Source organism: Prionailurus viverrinus, chromosome C2, assembly GCF_022837055.1.
Source record: "Prionailurus viverrinus isolate Anna chromosome C2, UM_Priviv_1.0, whole genome shotgun sequence".
NCBI classification, from domain to species: domain Eukaryota; kingdom Metazoa; phylum Chordata; class Mammalia; order Carnivora; family Felidae; genus Prionailurus; species Prionailurus viverrinus.
In genome coordinates, this window is record NC_062569.1 from 3,793,386 (window position 1) to 3,809,032 (window position 15,647).

Below are 15,647 nucleotides of genomic sequence, written 5' to 3' on the forward strand. Positions count from 1 at the left end.
GTGGCTGGCATACGTCTTTAACATTATAGTCGTAAAGGTACCTGTTGTCTGGCTGGTTCATTACCATTTAGAGAAATTCCATTTATGGAAAGCAAAAGTGACCTCTGCTCTCCAAGCCACACATTCTGGAAGCAAGAAGAAGGTTCCATTAAGAGCTTCAAAATAGATCTTTGACAACCCACTTAAATATCCATTCTCCTTTTCCATTGAAATACCTCCCACTTTACGGCTTATGATAGTTCAGCAAAGCCTGGACTGTGCTGAGACCAATGAGGTACTGGTACCAGGTACAAAATTCACGAGGACAGCAAAATCTCACTAATCCAGATAACCGACATCTAAGTGCAGCACCTTCGTGCCGTATTTTAAAGTACTGGAAAGAATGCAAAAATCCATCATGAGCAACATTATTGCAGTTTTAAATGAAGATAAGATCCAACCCCCCTCTCGAACACTCCTGCTTCACTTGCCTTACCCTAATCTTTGTCCAGTGGCACAAACATCTCTCTTCTTGTCTTCCCTAAGCTGCATTGTAATGGCAAAAGTTTAAGCATGAAACCAAAACAACTGTGTAACGGGCAGGAGTACAAGAGAAGTTGTCAGTAAGATACAGAGGGGACGAGACAAATTTTAAAGAACAATCACATTAAATTATAGCCTCTTACACTAAAAGTAAGATTTATGAGCAGAGCTCCAGAAATGCTCAAAGCTGCATCAACAAATGTAAAGCCCAAAGTTCAAGTGTTAAAACAATCAAATGTAAAAAAAAAAAAAAAGTCGGAAGTCAACAAATGTAAAGAACAAGACAGATCTCACATAGAAGAATATAGACCAGACATTTAAGGATTTTCCTAAACCATTTTAAACTAATTTGAGTTTATTTGTATTTTTTTTGAGTTGTAAGTATTTTATTTTTTTAACTTTATTTTTTAGGTTTTAAAATTTACATCCAAATCCAAAATTTACATCCAAATTAGCATATAGTGAAGTAGTGATTTCAGGAAGAGATTCCTTAATGAGTTCATTTGTCTTGCACTGTTTTGTAGAGGTAGAATAGTTGCATAAGTAAAAATGCAAATAATGGTAAAAAACACGATGAAAACTTAGTGAAGAAAGCCAACTTATGAGAGAGAAGAATGTGCACAAATAGATCAAGAGATGCTATATAAACAAGAGAATAATTCAAGGAAGGAAATCTTAATTTGATAGATTCCAAGAGATATCGCGGAGATATAAAGTAAGAACGGGATGCAGTGGACAGGGGCAAACAGAGAACTGGGGGAAAAAAATCTTAGAAATTAACGTTATAATGGCCCAAATCTTTTAAAATATTTAACACATAGGCTGACTAGATGTACTTTTAGAGCTGACAGCTAAATTCATTTGGAGGTAAACTCAGTCGCATCACCAGAATCCAGATTAAAAAAGGCCAGGAGTACTTCTCAGTGTAACTCAAACTGTTTACTGGGTGAAACAACTTTGTCTCAGACCCATGTCCTTCATAAAAGTAAGTCAGCATTTCTGGGAAGCTCTCGTCTAACCAAAGAATCAAGAACCCGATCTTCTCCCGTCTGAAGATCACCATTTTACGGCTTCCAAGTTGCATTGCTCTCAGATTGCAGATGAAGGAAAGAGAAAACATGAGGTAAACCACCGTCTCATGGCTACGTATGTCAACCTATACTGAAAGGACACATGTCACTTTGTGAACTTTCCACGGGCCAGAACTATTCACATGTACAGGGGCACTAGGAAATGATGTTTTACTGAGCTTCAATGGAAAATGAAGCGGTTTAATGACCATATGGCTTCGTATCTGCCGCAGGAGATAGATAACCGGGGCGAAGAATGTCGAGGTTTGGAGAAAATATCCATATAGTCCATCATCCTTTTAATAAGAATTCTAAATGGAGAGGAACAGAAATAAATGAAAAGAAGAAATAAATTAGAAGAGAAGTGTTCTGGAATGAAGAAGTAATTATATAATGAGGTGACATATTGAGTGGAAAACAGGATTAATGAACTATTGTCCACTTGTACCTGCAATGGAATTCCATAACCTCAGAGACAAATGGAAAATTGTGAAGCTTCAGCGACAACTATCCCTTTTCTCAATGATATTGGATATAGAAAAGAATGAAAAACGTCCTCAAATTCTAAGGAGGGAGAATCACTTTTGAACCGAAAATTCTGTCCCCAGTCAAATGGGGGGACAAAGTAAAAATGTTTCATCCATGAAAGAGGCTGGCCCTTGCATGATCAAAACACTCTTTATAAAACATATTCATCAGAATGCAACTTTAAAAAATTTAAAAGTAATTTAACCTAAGGAATGACATAAGCTAAAATAAACAATGATGATTGAGCATGATACGGAACAGGGAAGCTAGAAGAAAACCTGTAATTCAACACACCGAAATACAACTACAATTCATGTTGGTAATTTCAAAAGTGTATAGGATTTAACGTTCATTTTCTTCTACGTGATTTCAACTACAGGATTTCATCAGTTTATGAATGAGCTATACGTGTACACAATCATTATGAATTCTACTACTTTTTCATTCTGAAAATCAAAATATAGACAAATCACAAAGAATTCAATGTTATTCGACAGGACAAAATGTATATGCTATAAACCTTATCAACGTAAAATACAATATTTATGATAATGGGAACAAGGGCATGAGGTGGTAGAAATAATAAGACCTTTACTCCCTTCTCTTCTAGAGCAGAAAACTAGTAGTTACTTTTAAGGTTTTATAAATCAAGAAATGGGAATTAAAGTTTAGTATTTAATCCCAGAAATGTCAACCTATGCAAGAAACACAAAGAATAGTAATACATCCAACGTTACTGGGAGTGGAGGGTGAATAAGAAAAAGGGGAAAGACGAGAGGTAATGTATGAGTCCATTTTCTAAAGCCGAGAGGTAATAAAGCTTTTCTAGAAAACAAGAATGAGAAAAAGAAGCATATGTGTATTTCACACTATAAAAATAACCCAGGCAAAACTAAAACCAGAAATGTTTACTGTATTTTTTTCTCTAGGAAATGTGATTAAAGAAAAGACATTTCCCTCACCGTTGTTGGTACTTTTTCATTGTGAAAATATCTCCTTTATTTTTTAAGTTTATTTATTTATTTTGAGAGAGAGAGAGAGAGAAGAGAGAGCTCATGGAGGAGGGAGGCTGTGGACAGAGAGAGAATCCCAAGTAGGCAGTCAGTGCAGAGCCCCATGCAGGGCTCAATCCCAGGAACCATGAGATCATGACCGGAGCTGAAATCAAGAGCTGGACACTCAACCAAATGAGTCACCCAGGCACCCTGAAAACTGTTCATTTTTATACCTGTGATATAAAAATGATACAGTATAAATATTATCCCAAGATAATGTTTAGTCCTCAGGAATTATTTTATATATGATTCACACAGATTCTGTCATTTTTTTTCCTAACAAGACATATGCTTCACTTACAATTTTTTGTGGCCTGGGAATATTCATTAATAATGCTTATTTTTAGCCATATGACACTTTCTAAAGATAGATGCTATAAATTAAGTGGTACTCATGGAAATGAATCACGTCCATTCATTCCCCCCAACCGTTCATCCTTTGAGAATGCAGTTAGGAGAAACTTGTAGGTTGATGTTATAAAAGTTAAAAATAAAACCTAAAAAAAAAAAAAGTGACCCAAATGACTGGGACATCAGGGTAGAGTGTGACAAAGTGCAGAAAGCTAATGTCCAAAGGAGGAGAATTTGGAAGTCAATGAAGACAGAGTTTGGAGAAGTGTGGAGAAGATCCAGTTAAATGCTTTGCGTCCACAGAGTTGGGTTGAAAATTGATACTTTCTTTTCAGACATAAGAACCAAGGTCAACTTTCATTTCTGGGCTGATACTAAAAGCTCATTAAAAAAATAAGTAAACAAATACACACATGTCAAGAGGTCGTGATCTTTTAAAAAAAAATTAAAGTTTATTTCTTAATTTAGAGAGAGAGAGCACTAGTGGGGTATGGGCAGAGAGAGAGAGAGAGAGAGGGAAGGAGAGAGAGAGAGAGAGAGAGAGAGAGAGAGAATTCCAAGCAGGCTCCACACCGACTCAGCACACAGCCGGACACAGGGCTTGAAGTCAGGAACTGTGAGATCATGACCTGAGCCTAAATCAAGAGTCGGGCGCTTAACCAGCTGAGCACCCATGTGCCCCAAGACGTTGTGATCTTTACATTTCTATGAAGAATATAAACAGCACACATGTGCCGTCATGATTGCATCTTTCTGCCATTTCAGTTTTGATTTCATTTGTGTGTTCCGTTAGGTTGGTCTGTTTAAGGCTTTCCATAGAAAGGATTTTGTAAATTCCTCGTGATTGGTTAAACAGAGGCCTTTATTAAAGTATGAAGTTTTCACATCTATTCATTAATGCAACCTTAGTTGGTCAACCTAATTGATTTCACGATCTGTATAAGACGCTATGAGTGGGTACTTCTACTGTGTTTCTGTCATTTTTGTTGCAATATCTGAGTTATTTATTTAAATGGAAATACACTGTCAGGCCCGTAGATGAGTTCGCATTGCATAGTTCACCTTTATCACTTTACATTATCTATCTTTCTCCTGTTTAGTATTGTAGACCTGAAATCAACCTCATTGATTGCATTCCAACTATCTTTTTTTTTTAACATAAATTCAGCCATTGTTTTTCTACTCTTTTAATTTTGAAAAGCTTGGACTCGTTTTCTCTATTCAACATACAACTTGAGTTCAAAATTTTGAGGCCATCTAGTTATTTTAGGATGTACAAACATTCCATTTATATTTTGTAATGAACTCAGCATTTATTCCTTCTTTTTCAATTTTTTTTTGTGCTTCCCATTGTTTTCTAGTTGCTTGCCATACAGATTTTCCCCCAATTGTTTTGTGGCACATTTATTTATATGTGAAAAAGCATATTCTCCTGATAATGTGGGAGGTCTGGGCTCCTTTAAGATCCTTGAGCAGTACTGATGTAACCAAGAGTGGGCTCTACTCATGTAGCTCTGGTCTTAGTTGGCAGAATACATGGACTGCTAGGATACATTAGAAGAGCAGAGAAAATTAGCACAATCCTATCAGTCGCACATCCTCTCCCGATTTTCTTTGTTTATTGAAGTAGACACAATGTTAGTTTCAGGTATACAATATAGTGATTGGACAATTCTATATGTTACACTGTGCTCATCCCTAGTGTGGCTACCATCTGTCACCATACAACGCTATTTTGGGGGGTTTTTTTAAGCTTATTTTTGACTTTTTTTTATTTTTTGAGAGAGTCAGAGAGAGCAAGCCGGGGAGGGGCAGAGAGAGAGAGAGGGAGAGAGAGAATTACAAGCAGGCTCTACATTGTCAGCACAGAGCCCGATGTGGGGCTCGAACTCACAAACCATGAGATCACGACCTGAGCCGAAAACAAGAGTCGGACGCTTAACTCACTGAGCCACCCAGGCACGCCCACGATACAACACTATTATCATACCTTTGACTATATTCCCTGTTCTGTACCTTTCATCCCTGTGACTCATCCATTCCATAACTAGAAGTCGGTACCTCCACTCCCCTTCATCCATGTTGCCCATCACCCAACCCTAACCCTCTGTCAACCACCACTTTGTTCTCTGCACTTGTGGGTCTGTCTCTTCTTATTTGTTTGTTTAGCTTTTTAGATTCCACATATCAGTGAAATCATATGGTATTTGTTTTTCTCCATCTGACTCATTTCACTTAACGTAATACTTCCTACATCCATCCATGTTGTTACAGACCTCATCCTTTCTAATGGCTGAGTGATATTCCGTTTTATACGTATACACTCGTATTTTGTACCCATTTATGTATCCATGGATTCTTGTGTGTCTTTCATACCTTGGCTATTGTAAATAATGCTGCAGTGAATATAGGGGTGCGTTTTTTTTCAAATTAATGTTTTTGTGTTCTTGGGATAAATATTCAGTAGTGGAGTCACTAGGCTATATGGTATTTCTATGTTTACTTTTGTAAAATAGAAATGCCACGCAATCTACCTATTTTCATATACTGGTTTTATGTGGTTATACTGACTTTTAGGGCTTTTTTCCTTCAGTTTCTTTTATTTCTTCACACAATATACTTAAACCTCTGTGTTTTTATTCATTCAATATAAATATTATCTAGCAACTTTCACTTAAGGAAGATAAAAACCAATGCTATTATATTTTCTTCCTTTTTCTATCTAGTTTGAGGGTGTATTTGCTACCTTGTTTCAATTTCCATTTTCAAGATTTATAATATGTACTTTATTTAAAAATATTTTACAAAGTTGATATGTTACTAGATATACCTTCTCATGAAGTGATTCCCACCTACAATTCCCAAAGGTTTTTCTTTCAACTCTTATTGGGGGCACAACTGGTGTGTGTGTGTGTGTGTGTGTGTGTGTGTGTATGATTAATCATAGTTTACTTTGTTGTGGTGGTCCTGAGCTGTTATGATTTGGCAAAACTTACCTGACAATTGTATGTATAACTTATAACTTGACTGTGTATAATATTCTTTTGACCTGACTCTCCTCAAAACTGTTTCTCAAATTGTGCTGCGTGTTAGAATCATCTGGAGAGCTTTAAAATCGTTCAGTGCCTAAACTGCTTCCCAGACCACATAAATCAGACTCTGCGGAGGTGGGGAAAAAGCATTTGTGGTTTTATCTTTGTTTTGTCTGTATGTGTTTTCATTAACTCCTTAGGTGATTTCAATATACAGCTAGTTATGAAACCAGTGTCTTAGATATAGTGAAACCTGACTACAAGTTGCATTTAACTTCCTTTTTCTTAAATAATTCTTTCATTGGCTTTAAAATTAGATCATTTCAACATGTGTCTGTGTATCCTTTGTAAAAAAAAAACAAAAAACAAAAAAACACACTGTTAGAACCTGATGTGCCTTGTAGATCTCACAATCTATACTTTGGCCAACTCAGGAATATTCTTGGTTTCACCTATACTCTTTTTCCACTTAATTTTATCTTGATTTGAATTTATATCTGTTAAACATTTCAATATTCTTTCACATGTTATTGACATAAGAATGAAATTTAAAATTTTTTTAGAATATATTTTCTCGTAATTTGTTCTGACTTTGGATTTTCCTTTTTTTAGAACTATTTTCAAATGTCTGACTGTGTGTTTTTATTTCCACTGCACTCTTAGAAAATACTATTTGATTGTCTAGCACAGGGACTTACGATTCTGTTTTGTCCATGTTGGACACTTTCCCACATTTCCATGTTTATATCTTCATAATTGTATCTTGCATATTTAGGAATTCATTGGCCCGTGAAAGGGAGGAACCCATTGCTAAAAGAATCTTATAGAACACATCTTCACCTCTTATCATCACCAAAAATCAACTTGGGGAGCCGTGTTTTTCCTCCAACTACTAAGCCTGTTTTTTCTCAGATAACTATGCCAATAGTTTTCCTTTATTTAGCAGGTCCCCATGCTAGTAAAGCTGGGTGTATTTACTGAAGCTAACAGCAACTGAGGTTATTGCTGGTATATTTCCAGTTGAAATCTACCCACATCGACTGTACGTGGACCTGCCTCCCCTCACTAATCTTAATCGGAGCCACCCATAGGCTATAACTTCCTTGCTGGTGGTGACTCATTATCTTTTATCCATTTGTTCTCGCTGCAGAAATTAGTTGTGATGCATACATTATATCATAAGAAGCTACTTTGGCTTCAGCCATTATAAAGCCAAGTAAGGATCGGTAAACGTCATGGGAAACTCCAATGATATTTTTGGATAAACCAAGTTTGCTCCCAATGTCTTCTAATTTGAGCTTGTACAGTTAGGGTCTCTGCTTGTCTCCCTATCACTCCTTCTCAAATGGGCTTTACTTTTATGCATGTATGAAATTGCTGCTATTCAAAACTCCTTGCATCCCATCACACCTGCCCACTGCCTTCCAGAAATGCTGAAAAATGCATTTGTTGCATACTGCCCTCGTCTTTGATTTTTTTGTTGTTGTTTCAGAGAGAATTCAGAGGAGAATGAAATAAATGTGGGACCAACTCTCCATCTTGCTCTGACTTGATCTCACATTTACCTTCTTGCTCTTCTGCCTTTTCTATAAAATGTGCACAAATGTACAGAACTAGGTATTTCTTCAAAATGCATAATTAATTATCTCTGCCCAGTGGAAAACAGTTTCTAAGTCATATGAACACAAGAGGTGATCACGGATTTTGTGACTTCTATTTCAGAGCCGAGGGGTGGGCCTCTGTGAAATTAACTTCACAATATCATGTTGCCAACTACTTGACATTATCAATTCATGGATGAGTTGAACGTGATGTATTTGGTATGTGAGTCTCTTCTTTGGGATTGCAGATATTCACACACACACACACACGCACACACACACGCACATGGCAATCAATCCTTTGACTTCCCCAAATGCTATTGTTCAAGAGATGTGCCTCTGAAGAACAGGTCTCTTCAAATGTTGTTTTTTGTAAACAATTATATCCCAATAAACTAGACAACCTAGAAGAAATGGATATATTTCTAGAAACATAAAATCTGCCAAGACTGAATCAGGAAGAAATAGAAAATCTGAACAGACCAATTACTAGTAAGGACATTAAATCAGTAATCAAAAACCTTCAATGAACAAAAGTCCAGGACCAAATAAATAGCTTTACTAATGAATTCTACCAAACATTTACAGAAGAGTTAATGCCAGTCCTTCTCAAATTCTTCCAAAAAAAGAGAAGAGGAAGGAACACTTCCAAACTCATTTTACAGGTCCAGCACTACCATGATAACAAAGCCAGACAAGGACCAGTCGCAGGATACAAACTCAATATACAAAATTATATATATGAGTATACACAAGAAGGTGTGAGCCCAGTACATGGAAAACTATGAGATTCTGAAGAGAGAAACTGAGGAAGAGATGGCAAGATATACCATGTTCCTGGGTTGGAAAAATTATTATTGCTAAAATATCCATGCTACCTGAATCAACCTACACACTCAATTCAATTCCTTTCAAAATTCCAATGGCATTTTTCACAGAAATAGACAAAAAGAATCCTCAAGTTTGCATGGAATTGCAAAGGACCATGGATCACCGAAGCAATCTTGAGAAAGAACAAAGCTGGAGGCATCACATTTTCTAATTTCAAACTATATTACAAAGCTGTAGTAACCAAAACAGTATGGTCTTTGTGTAAAATCATATACACAGATCAATGAAATAGAATAGAAAGCCCAGAAATAAACCCAGGCATATACAGTAAATTAATTTATGACAAAGGAGCCAAGAATATATAATAGGAAAAGGACAGTCCTACTTCTGGGTATACATCTAAAAGAAATGAAATTTGAATATCAAAGAGATATGTATACTCCCATGTTTATTGAATCATTATTCATAATAGGCAAGGTATGGGAACAACCTAAATGTCCATCAATGGATGAATGGATAAAGATGTGGAATATGTATATACACATTAATATAATAGAATAAATATAATGAAATATATATAATATTATATATGAAATATTATTGAGCTATGAGAAAGAAGGAAATCTTTCCCTTTGCAACAAAGTTGATAGAATTAACAGCATCATGCTAAGTGAAATAAGTCAGACAGAGAGAGACAGACACCGTATGATATCATTTATATTTGAAATCTTAAAACACCAAATTCTACCCACATCGAGAATGGTTGTTACTATGGGCTAGGAGGTGGGGAAAATGAGAAATGTTGTTCAAAGAGTACAACATTTTCGTTATAAGGTGAAGAATAATTGGAGATCTAGGGGGCACCTGGGTGGCTCAGTCAGTTAAGCATCTGACTCTTGAATTCGGTTCAGGTCATGATCCCAGGGTCATGGAATGAGCCTTGCATCACGCTCTGTGCTGAGTGTGGAGCCTGCTTAGAATTCAGTCTCTCTCTCTCTCTCTCTCTCTCTCTCTCTCTCATCCTCCCCCTCCCCCCACTCATGTTCTATCTCTTCCTAAAATAAATTAAAAAACAAAAAGAACTGGCGATCTAATGTATCACATGGTAATTATCATTAATATCACTGTATTCTATACTTGAAGTTGCTGAGAGTACATTTTAAACATTTTCAACTCAAAAATGGAATAATTATGTGATATGATAGAGGCATTAACTAACATGATGGTGGTAATGATTTTTCAATATACAAGTGCGTCAAATCAAAACTGTGTATACCTTAAACTTATACACTTTTATATGTCAACTACATCTCAATAAAATCGGAAAATCCCCACAAATATTTGTCATTTTTAAAACCATTTAATGGTAAGGCTACTTTTTACCTAATGTCAATGCATGCAATTTATCAAAAAGCAAACTGAAGAGTATTGCTTGTATAGTCAGAGATTATTAGAATCTTGAGAACTTTTAGGATTCATGTATATCCATATGGCCACAAACCTAAGTGCCTCAAAGCTGAGTAGCCGGGATCATCACTGTGTGGACCAAGAGCATTTTCCTCCTCTGGGCCAGTCATTCCACATCAGTCTGAGGGTTGGTTTGCGTACATGGCCTTCAGAGAAGAATAATCATAATTCCACTGCTTCATTTTCCTAATGACAAAACTGAAGTCAAGAGATGGGAAATTACAATGCAATTGTCAGTTACAATTTTACACTAGATAAGGGTAAGACGTGTAAGTACCTTGTCTGCTAATTTTTCCCCCAGGACACTTGGCAGTGAGAGAATAGAAAACCTATGTGCGTATCTTTCGGACAATCCATCCCCAATTTTTCTTAAAAACTTTACAAATCCTACGCATAAAATTAAGGGACACGGATGATTTCTACAGTTACATACTGCAGGCAGTTCAGAAAACGACAAAGACTAATATTGTAAGGCCTAAAATGCCCTTCTGAGATGCATGAGTTTGTTTTGCCCTTATAATGAAGACGTAAGAAATGAACTTGTCTTTGCAAGCAATGTGGATGGCAGATAGGCCTGAAATAAACATTGATATGCAGCTGTGGAAAGCTCCGAAATGGATTCCGAATGACAAATTTCTGCTAAAGAATATAGACTACTTCCAAAGTGACACCTATTGAACTCATTAGACAATTAATAGAAGAGGGGATTGTATCATTTTGACGACGTTTACAGAAGTGACATTTACCAGCTCCAGATAGCTAAATGAATCTGAGTTACTAAAAACAAAAGGAAGAAATCTGATAATACCGTAGGGCTGTGTATATAACATACATATGAAAGAGGTGGCAATGTCCATAGATTAACTTATATATTTAAGAATCACGTTTTTGTTTGCTTGTTTGCTTGATTTTGGTGGGGTGGGGAGGTAAAAAGTGGTCAGAGAAAAAACATTCCAAGGAATTCACAAAAGCAATCCAAGATCCGGTTGCTAATACACCATTCCTTTAGAGGAATACAAAGTGAACCCTTGAATTCATAAATAAATCCATCCAACATTTTAAACGTTGCATGTTTTTTTTTTCCAAAAGTATTTATGATTACCCTAAGCCTGAATGCCTCCAATTAGGTATGCAGTGAAAAATAAAACATTTGGCAAGCCAGGCCACTGCATAAGAAGACGGAGAATCCGAAACTTCTGATGTTTCAAAATCAACTAAACTTTGGTTTCAGGGAAAAAAAAAAAAAAAAAAAGGAAAAAAGATCATATACAATAAATGCGAGTAAATGTGAAATTTACTTTGCCTTTTTTGGGTGTGGATGACTTCAGCTCTGGATGAACTTGTAAAAATAGGACCTAGAATATGCAGAGCTCTGTGTTGTAGATTATTTGAATTCCTTCTAAAAATTCCAAACATGATTAAGAAGACTCAGCTATTTCAGTCAAGATACAAAGGATTTAAACCACATATGGCTAGTTAAATTATATATACAATAAAAAATTGTCAGCCGAGATTGTATTTCCTTTTCAAGAGATCACTAACCATTCAATTTAAGAACTCTATGAAGATACTACATTATTTTAAAAGGTTAAGGGAGAGGGGGAAGCAATTATCTTCATGGATGTAGAAAAAGTGTTTGATTAAACTCAGCATCTATTCCTACCGAAAACTCTTAATTTAAAAAGTAATCGTTGCTATTTTAACATTAAGAAATATGTATGTGTCAAGCTGAGATACGTATTTCAAGCGAGAATCACAATCATATTTATGATCCCATTAATGGAAGCATTCTTGTTCAATACAGAACAGAGATTTTAAATACAGAATAAAGATTTTTGTCTCTATTGATTCTGAAAAGCTGCTAGGAGTACTCACGCGTGCCAATTATACAGAAGAAAAATGCAAGTTCTACTAAAATTTAAGCTCCATGAGGGTCACAATTTGTCTCTAAATCAGTATATATTTATTATTGAATTAATTACCCAAATACCCAAATACATAAATTAAAAAGAAAAAAATGTGTTTTCAAATTACTATGATCATTTATTTAAATACCTCAGAGAGGGGTGTCTGGGTGGCTCAATTGATTAAGCATCTGACTTCAGCTCAGGTCATGATCTCACGGTTGGTGAGTTCGAGCGCCGCGTCGGGCTCTGTGCTGACAGCGCGGAGCCTGGAGCCTGCTTCGGATTCTGTGTCTCCCTCTCTCTCTGCCCCTCTCCCACTCGTGCTTTCTCTCTCTCTCTCTCTCTCTCTCAAAAATAAGTAAATAAACATTTAAAAATAAGTAAATACCCCAGAGAAGCAACTAAAAGGCAATTAGATATGAATAATTAACAACAACAACAAAACATTTAGGATTTATATAAAGTCTAAGGCAAATAAAGAATATTTGAATAAATGGTATAAAGGACTTAATTTGGAGCTGGATGATATTCAGACGTTAAAGGTAGCCATTAATACTAAACTAATTGATAAATTGGATTCTTAACCATTACAATTGAGTCAAGAAAGAAACATATGCTTTCATTTATAAGTGGAATCTAAAACATGACACAAACAAAAATCAAACAGACTTTTAAATACAGAAAACAAACTGGTGGTTGCCGGGGGCGGGGGGGGAACAGATGAAGGGGATTAAGAGTTATATAGTTGCGGTCATAACATAAATAGGTCATGGGGATAAAAACTACAGCATAGGGAATATGCAATAATATGATAACTCTGCATGGTGACAAATTGTGACTACACTTCTCTTGGTGAACACTTACTCAGTGTTGAATAATGTACGGAATTGTTGAATCGTTATGTTGTACGCCTGAAACTAATGTAACATTGTATGTCAGATATACTTCAATAATAATAACGATGATAATAAACTGATTATAAATTAAATATGAAAGATGGAATAAGTAAGAATGTCCAGGAGCAAAATACATCACACAGGGTAATAAAATAAAACAGAGTTGAAGTTCAAAGAATTTGTTACCATTTCGAGAATGTACTCTTTGGAACAGAAAGGCCAGTGCGGAAGTCAACTCAAGTAGATCTAAACATAAAATGACATTTACCATCCAAATCCGTGAAAGAAATGGATCAATTAATGAAACCCCCAGCCTGAGGTACCAAATGCTTTGATTGTTCTATCCTAAAGAACCTCTGGCTAACTTAACTGATTTAGGAGCTGTTTTGTAGAGGTTGAACAACCCCCGGTAAGACTCAACTCAGATGGGAGGAAATCAAGCGAGTTCCCGCAGATGCCAGAAGGACAGTAACCCCACACGCCCCCTCCATCATGCTAGTGCGGCCACGGGTACGCACAAGGGATGCACCTGTATCAGTGGGTGGCGCCTGTGCAGACACAGCCCTGTCTTACCTCACTTCTTCCCAACCTCCAATCACCTACATCCACCCCCCAAATCCTTAAAATCCCTTAAGTACTCAGCTCCCCTCATCCTCTCGGACGCCAGTTTGAAAATTTTCCCTGCTTGGCACCTTGCAGTAAGACCTTTTCGGGGAGCCTGGGTGGCTCAGTGGGTTAAGCGGCCGACCTCGGCTCAGGTCATGATCTCGCGATGCGTGAGGGAGTTCGAGCCCCGCATCAGGCTCTGTGCTGATGGCTCAGACCCTGCGGCCTGCTTGGGATTCTGTGTCTCCCTTTCTCTCTGCCCCTCCCCTGCTCATGCTCTGTCTCTCTTCCTCAAAAATAAATAAACATTAGAGAAAAAAAAATTTTTTTAATTAACAAAATAAAAAATAAAACCTTTACTCTGCAAAAGCTAGTGTCGGTGTACAGCTTGTCCTCTAACAGCAACAAACTGAGGCACAGAAACCGGAGGGCAGACAGTCGAAGCCAATTCACCTTACTTGTTGCTCAAATAATGATTCAGGCAAGCATGAAAATACTGAAAGAAAACCTGTGGGAGGGAACTCGGAAGGCGTATCAGAGTGAGAACAGGAAAGGTGACTACATTGCTTTCTTAAATATAAGCTAATAAAGTCAAAAGACGAATGATAAAACAGGAAAATCATAGTTTTCAACACAGGTACCTTACAGAGTGTTAATTACAGCTTTGTAATTTACAATCATGCATATCCCCTGATGTTACTAAGGAAAAATAAAACCCACCGGCGGGGGGGGGGGGGGGGGAATGGGGGGAAAGATAAGAAAAGACATTTCACAGAAAGTAAGGTAAATAAAGGAATTCTTATGAATATATAAAAAAAATAGTTTTAATGCACTTAGGATTAAACAAGTATATATTAAAATAGCAATGAGATAGTACTTTTTAACCAGACAGATTGGCAAAATATAAACTGTTGATGTTATGAGTGCTGGTAGGCATGTGGAAAACTAATTCTTTCATCCAGTTCTGGTGATAGTATAAATTGTGTTGGAAATTTATCATTGTCTATCAGAATTCAAAACACATACTCCCTTTGACCCAAATTTTACTTCTTTTTATTTAAAAAAATTTTCTTTTACATTTATTTATTTTTGAGAGACAGAGCACGAGCAGGGGAGGGGCAGAGAGAGAGGGAGACATAGAATCAGAAGCAGGCTTCAGGCTCCGAGCTGTCAGCACAGAGCCCCACGCAGGGCTCGAACTCAGGAACTATAAGATCATGACCGGAGCTGAAGTCGGTCGCTTAACTGGCTGAGCCACCCAGGCGCCCCCAGGAATCTCTTATGGGCACATGTCTTCTGTGAAAGGCTGTGTGTTATTCTGGAGAAAAGGACTCTGTCGGTATACACCATTCTAATATTATTTTCTCTTTTAGTACAAGAATATTCCTTTAAGTCTTATTCTTTAACCAAACCAAGGCTGCTCTAAAAGCAAATATTTCTTGATGAGGGTTAAGCTGGGACTGGGGTGGGGTGGGGAGGTAATTTGGCACTTTCTAACTGCCAATGACCTCAGAAAATTCACTCTACGCAGAAAAAGTCATTCTCTATTAAACATCTAGGAGACAAGACTTGTCCTAGACAGTATATAAATATTGCTTCTAATTCTCCCACTTACTCATCATCATCATCAAGGTAAGCGACCTTATCTGCCTATTAAAGATAACGGACTGTTTCTCATGAATGGAAGAGCAAGTTTGGACCCCAAAGGGAAAAAGAGATGATAAGATAACATGGTGGTATATAACGTGTAAGAAGGGAGTGGAGAGAATTTGCATTTCTGT